The following is a 7408-nucleotide window of genomic DNA, read 5'->3' on the forward strand; positions in this document are numbered from 1 at the left end:
TTTTTTCCCTTAGAGTCCATATATATGTGTTAGCATACGGTATTTGTTTTTCTCCTTCTGACTTACTTCACTCTGTATGACAGACTCCAGGTCCATCCACCTCATTATAAATAACTCAGTTTCATTTCTTTTTATGGCTGAGTAATATTCCATTGTATATATGTGCCACATCTTCTTTATCCATTCATCTGTTGATGGACACTTAGGTTGCTTCCATGTCCTGGCTATTGTAAATAGAGCTGCAATGAACATTTTGGTACATGAGTCTTTCTGAATTATAGTTTTCTCAGGGTATATTCCCTTGGAATATTTTTAATCACAGTTTCAATTTCGTTACTTGTGATTGGTCTGTTCGTATTTTCTATTTCTTCCTGGTTCAGTCTTGGAAGGTTATAACTTTCTAAGAATTTGTCTGTTTCTTCCAGGTTGTCCATTTTATTGGCATAGAGTTGCTTGTAGTAGTGTCATAGGATGCTTTGTATTTCTGTGGTGTCTGTTGTAACTACTCCTTTTCCATTTCTAATTTTATTGATTTGAGTCCTCTCCCTCTTATTTTTGATGAGTCTGGCTAATGGTTTATCAATTTTGTTTATCTTCTCAAAGAACCAGCTTTTAGTTTTATTGATCCTTGCTACTGTTTTCTTTGTTTCTATTTCATTCATTTCTGCTCTGATCTTTATGATTTCTTTCCTTCTGGTAATTTTGGGTTTTGTTTGTTCTTCTTTCTCTAGTTCCTTTAAGTGTAAGGTTAGATTGCTTATTTGAGATTTTTCTTATTTCTTGAGGTAGGATTGTATTGCTCTAAACTTCTCTCTTAGAACTGCTTTTGCTGCATCCCATAGGTTTTGGGACATCATGTTTTCATTGTCATTTTTTTTTTAGGTATTTTAAAATTTCTTCTTGATTTATTCAGTGATCTCTTGGTTATTAAGTAGTGTATTGTTTAGCCTCCATGTGTTTGTATGTTTTACAAACTTTTTCCTGTAACTGATGTGTAGTCTCATAGCATTGTGGTTGGAAAATATACTTGATACGATTTCAATTTTCTTAAATTTACCAAGGTTTGATTTGTGACCCAAGATATAATCTATCCAGGAGAATGCTCCATGAGCACTCGAGAAGAAAGTGTATTCTCTTGTTTTTGGATGGAATGTCCTATAACTATCAATTAAGTCCATCTTGTTTAATGTACAATTTAAAGCTTGTGTTTCCTTATTTATTTTCATTTTCGATGTCCCTTGGTGAAAGTGGGGTGTTACAGTCTCCTACTATTATTGTGTTACTGTCAATTTCCCCTTTTATGGCTATTAGCATTTGCCTTATGTATTGAGGTGCTCCTATGTAGGGTGCATAAATATTCACAATTGTTATATCTTCTTGGATTGATCCCTTGATCATTATGTAGTGTCCTTCTTTGTCTCTTTTATTAGTCTTTATTTTAAAGTCTATTTTGTCTGATATGAGAATTGCTACTCCAGCTTTCTTTTGATTTCCATTTGCATGGAATATCTTTTTCCATCCCCTTACTTTCAGTCTGTATGTGTCCCTAGGTCTGAAGTGGTCTCTTATATATGAGTCTTTTTTTTTTTTTTTTGTATCCTTACAGCCAGTCTATGTCTTTTGATTGGAGCATTTAATCCATTTACATTTAAGGTAATTATCGATATGTATGTTCCAATTACCATTTTCTTCATTGTTTTGGGTTTGTTATTGTAGGTCTTTTCCTTCTCTTGTGTTTCCTGCCTAGAGAAATTCCTTCAGCATTTGTTGTAAAGCTGGTTTTTTGATGCTCAATTCTCTTAGCATTTGCTTGTCTGTAAATGTTTTAATATCTCTGTCAAATCTGAACGAGATCCTTGCTGGATAGAGTAATCTTGGTTATAGGTTTTTCCCTTTCATCACTTTAAATATGTGTGGCTACTCCCTTCTGGCTTGCAGAGTTTTTGCTGAAGGATCAGCTATTAACCTTCTGGGGATTCCCTTGTATGTTATTTGTTGTTTTTCCCTTGCTACTTTTAATATTTTTTCTTTGTATTTAATTTTTGATAGTTTGATTAATATGTGTCTTGGCATTTTTCTCCTTGCGTTTATCCTGTTCAGGACTCTCTGTGCTTCCTGCCCTTGATTGACTATTTCCTTACCCATATTAGGGAAGTTTTCAACTATAATCTCTTCAAATATTTTCTCCATCCCTTTTTTAATCTCTTCTTCTTCTGGGACCCCTATAATTCGAATGTTGATGTGTCTAATATTGTCCCAGAGGTCTCTGAGACTGTCTTCAGTTGTTTTCATTCTTTTTTCTTTATTCTGCTCTGCAGTACTTATTTCCACTAATTTATCTTCCAGGTCACTTATCCGTTTTTCTGCCTCAGTTATTCTGCTATTGATTTCTTCTAGAGAATTTTTCATTTCTTTTATTGTGTTGTTCATCATGGTTTGTTTGCTCTTTAGTCTTCTAGGTCTTCGTTAAATGTCTCTTGTATTTTCTCCATTCTATTTCCAAGATTTTGGATCGTCTTTACTATCATTACTCTGAATTCTTTTTTGGGTAGTCTGCCTATTTCCTCTTCATTTGTTTGGTCTGGTGGGTTTTTACCTTGATCCTTCATCTGCTGTCTCTTTCTCTGTCTTCTCATTTTGCTTAACCTACTGTGTTTGGGGTCTCCTTTTCACAGTCTGCAGGTTCATAGTTCCCTTTGTTTTTGGTGTCTGCTCCTTGTGGGTAAGGTTGGTTCAGTGGGTTGTGTAGGTTTCCTGGTGGAGGGGACTAGTGCCTGTGTTCTCATGGATGAGGTTGGGTCTTTTCTTTCTGGTGGGCAGGACCAGGTCCAGTGGTGTGTTTTGGGGTGTCTGTGAACTTATTATGATTTTAGACAGCCTCTCTGCTAATGGGTGGGGTTGTGTGCCTGTCTTGCTAGTTTTGTGGCATAGGGTGTCCAGCTCTGTAGCTTGCTGGTCATTGAGTGGATCTGGGTCTTAACATTGAGATGGCCATCTCTGGGAGAGCTTTCACCGTGTTATATTATGTGGGGCCAGGAGGTCTCTGGTGGACCAATATCCTGAACTCAGCTCTCCCACCTCAGAGTCTCAGGCCTGACACCTGGCCAGAGCACCAAGACATTGTCAGCCACATGGTTCATAAGAAAAGGGAGAAAAAAAAGAAAGAAAGACAGAAAAATAAATAAATAAATATATATATTAAAGTTATTAAAATAAAAAAATATTAAAAAGTAAAAAGTAAAAAAAGTGAAAGAAAGAAAGAAGAGAGAAACCAAGCCAAAACACAAATCCACCAATGATAAAAAACCCTAAAAACTATATTAAAAAAAGAAAAAAACTGACAGACAGAACCCTATGCCAAATGGCAAAAGCAAAGCTACACAGACAAAATCACGGAAAGAATCATACACATACACACTCCCCAAAAAAGAAAAAGGAAAAAAATATATCTATATATATGTATATATCTATATCTATTTCTACCTATCTATATAAAAGGAAGACAGCAACCAAATCATCTACCAGTGGCAATAAGCTCTAAATACTAAACTAAGATAAATATAAAACCAGAAACAAATTAGAAAGCAGAAAGCAGAAAGCAAACCTCATGTTTATAGTTGCTCCCAAAGTCCACTGCCTCAATTTTGGGATGATTCATTGTCTATTCAGATATTTCACAGATGAAGGGAATTGATTGTGGAGACTTTTGTGTGTGTGTGTGTGTGTGGTACGTGGACCTCTCACGGTTGTGGCCTCTCCTGTTGCAGAGCACAGGCTCTGGACGTGCAGGCTCAGTGGCCATGGCTCACGGGCCTAGCCACTCCGCAGCATGTGGGATCTTCCCGGACCGGGGCACGAACCCGCGTCCCCTGCATCGGCAGGCAGACTCTCAACCACTGTGTCACCAGGGAAACCCGATTGTGGAGATTTAATCTGCTGCTCCTGAGGCTGCTGGGAGAATTTTCCCTTTCTCTTCTCTGTTCGCACAGCTCCTGGGGTTCAGTTTTGAGTTTAGCCCCGCCTCTATGTGTAGGTCGTCTGAGGGCATCTGTTCCTCTCCCAGACAGGAGCGGGTTAAACAAGTGGCTGATTAGGGGGCTCTGGCTCACTCAGGCCTGGGGGCGGTGGGGTATGGAGGGCAGGGTTCAGAATGCGGGATAAGCCTGTGGCAGTAGAGGCCGGCATGACGTTGCACCAGCCTGAGGAACACTGTGTGTTCTCCCAGGGAAGTTGTCCCTGGATCATGGGACCCTGGCAGTGGTGAGCTGCACAAGCTCCTGGGAGGGGAGGTGCAGATAGTGACCTGTGCTTGCACACAGGGTTCTTGGTGGCTACAGCAGCAGCCCTAGAATCTCATGCCTGTCTCTGGTGTCTGCGCTGATAGCCACAGCTTGCACCCATCTCTGGAGCTTGTTTAGGCAGTGCTCTGAATCCCCTCTACCCGTGCATCCCAAAACAATGGTCTCTTGCCTCTTAGGCAGTTCCAGACTTTTTCCCAGACTCCTTCCCTGCTAGCTGTGGTGCACTAGCCCCTTCAGGTTGTGTTCAAGAGCTAACCCCAGTCCTCTCCCTGGGATCTGACCTCTGATGCCCGAGCTTCAGCACCCAGCCCCCACCCACCCCAGCAGGTGAGCAGACAGACCTCTCAGGCTGGTGAGTGCTGGTTGGCACTGATCTTCTGTGCAGGAATCTCTTTGCTTTGCCCTCTGCACCCTTGTTGCTGTGCTCTCCTCCATGGCTCTGAAGCTTTCCCCTGACCCACCTTCCATCTCCACCAGTGAAGGGGCTTCCTATTGTGTGGAAACTTTTCCTCCTTCACAGCTCCCTCCCAGAGGTGCAGGTCTTGTCCCTATTCTTTTGCCTCTGTTTTTCTTTTTTTCTTTTGCCCTACCCAGGTACGTGGGGAGTTTCTTGCCTTTTGGGAAGTCTGAATTCTTCTTCCAGCATTCAGTAAGTGTTCTGTAGGAGTTGTTCCACATGTAGTTTTTGTTTTTGTTTTTGTTTTTCTGGAAATCTTCTTTTATTTGTAGCTGTAGCTAAAACCTGACAGCACAGGGGTTGGTGGGAATGTCCAGGCTGGTGAGCCCAGCCCAGCCTCCCAGCAGGTTGGGACGTTTCCTGGCCTTCAGCAAGCAGAGTAAGAGGCTGCTCAAGTGCCAGTCGAGGGCATCAGTGCATCAGTGAAAGCAGCAGCACTCAGTCTGGTGCCTTCTCAGGTGGGATACCTAGACTATGGTGGGTGGTCCCTGCAGGACTGGGGAGGACTGAACCTCAGGTCAGGGGACTCTGCAGCCCTAGGCCATGTTGGGTTCCTGAATCAGGGCACAAAGGATACTGGGGTGGGGGTTGGTATGGAGGGAGGGGTTGGACATCAAAAATAACTGTGGGGAGGGTGAAGAGGGGGGTAGTCTCGTGGATGGTCTGCTAATGGGGAATGGATTTGAAGTCAAGAAGGAGGTCAGTCCTCACTCAGATCTGGGCTCTGGCAGTGTGGCATTTCCAGCAGAGCATGTGGCCATCTAAGGGGAGCAGCCATTGTCATCCACCTCATTGTACAGTGCCTTCCCACAGTCCTCACTGTTGTAGCACTTCATATGGAAGTTCTTGTCCAGAACAACCACAGACATGGTCTCCTCTCAGCCAGGCTTGGGCATGATGGGCTCTGTGCAGATGGAACACCTGGGAGCATACTTCTTGTGGTAGTTGGGGATGCAGTGGGACCAGTTGGCCTGGTCCACTGTGAAGGAGGTGCCCTCAAGGGGGCAGGCACAGACCACAGAGGTGAAGCACTGTGGGTGGTAGGCCTTGCTTGTGACCCTTAGCATGTGGTCAGTGATGGGCTACCCATGGGTGTTGCATGTCTCCAGGGTGTCAGTATAACAGCCCTCACAGTACAGCGCCCCCTCCAGGCTGTAGAACTGCTGTCCCTGCAGCTGCTGCTCACACTGATGGCAGGTAAAGCAAGTGATGTGGAACAGCTGCCCCAGAGCATGCACTGCAGGTTGAGCACATGCCAGGGGCTGGTGACACCAGCCACAGAACTCATTGATGGCCACATTCTGCTTCTGAGGATGCACTGTGTTCTGCATCAGCTGCTGGGTCAGCTGCTCCAGCTCATCCACCTCTTTCAGAGTCAAAGGTCCTGGGGACCCAGAGGGACACACCTGGTTTTGGGTTTTAGTTGGTAGGGGCACTGGGTGCTTCTTCTCCTGCACTTGGGGCTTCTCCTTCTACTGAGCATAGGTGAAGCTGGGGGGCTGAGGGGAGCCTGTGCCAGTGGAAGAGGGAGCTTCAGGGGACCCCAGCTTCTGACTGGGCTGTGACCTGAGTCAACCTGAAGCTTCAGGGCTGAACTTGGAAGCCACAGAAGTAAACTTGGGAGTCACTGGAGAAAACTTGGTGGCTGGAGATGGGGCATGGGGACCTCGAGTCTGGGTGTTAGCCAAAGGCAAAGGCTGGGGCTGGGCCTAGAGCTGGAGCTGGACATGGAGTTGAACCTGAGGCCTGGCCTGGGGCTGCACATGGAAATGTGTCTAGCTCTGAAACTGAGCCTTGGAGCTAGAAGGGGACTTCCAAGGAGGCAGAGGTGCTGTGGCCCCAGTTGCAGGCTTAGAACTGGACTTGTAAATGAATGGAGTGGTGGCTGGTGGTGATACATATCCAGATGACACCCAGGCTTTGATGGGATCATTCTTGGTCATGTCATCGAGCAATGAAGACAGAGAGTCGATCTCCAGATCAGTACTGCTCACCTTCTCCCTGGGCTGTGGTGGGAGCTGTATGGAGGCCTCAGGCCCTCCCTCCTCCACTAGCAGAGGCAGTGGGGAAGGGAAGATCTCCTCCTCTAAAGGTGCAGCGGGAAATGGTTCCTCGATTGGGAGAGGGGGAGGTGGGAAACCACCTCACAGAGCACCCTCGGCATCATTGGCCTCCCCAAGCACGGGAGGAGGTGGTAAGGGTAAGTCTTCCAGGGGTGGCAGGGGAATCTTGTCCACCCGACCCATCTGTGCACATTGGGCCCCAGTGGCTGAGAAGGTTCACTGTCACCAGGCTGGAAAAGAGTTACTTTGGGCTTTGGGGCCACCACTGGCCGAACTTCTTCTGTGGGGCATAAAAAACTGGAGCTGAGATGGAGATCACGTGAGGTGGGTGGAGGGCCGCCATGGCCAGGCTCGGTGTGGGCTGGAGCATCTCGGGTGGCCGCCTTGCAGCCAGGTCCACGGACTCTGCATCTGTAGATGTAGTTTTGATGGGGAGGAAGGTGATCTCCATGTCTTACTCCTCCACCGTCTTGAAGTGTTGGAAGTTTTAAAATCACACTTTCAATTTCAGTACTTGTGATTGGTCTGTTCATATTTTCTGTTTCCTCTTGGTTCAGTCTTGGAAGATTGTACCATACAAAAATTTG

General features: G+C 45.3%; 1 pseudogene; it reads right to left on the bottom strand.

Moving 5' to 3' along the window:
* Positions 1–5469: 5469 nt before the first annotated feature.
* Positions 5470–7164, bottom strand: LOC131741573 (zyxin pseudogene; annotated as a pseudogene).
* Between the last annotated feature and the right edge of the window lie 244 nt (positions 7165–7408).

The sequence above is a fragment of the Kogia breviceps genome, chromosome 14 (genome assembly GCF_026419965.1).
Source record: "Kogia breviceps isolate mKogBre1 chromosome 14, mKogBre1 haplotype 1, whole genome shotgun sequence".
In the NCBI taxonomy this organism is placed as follows: Eukaryota; Metazoa; Chordata; class Mammalia; order Artiodactyla; family Physeteridae; genus Kogia; species Kogia breviceps.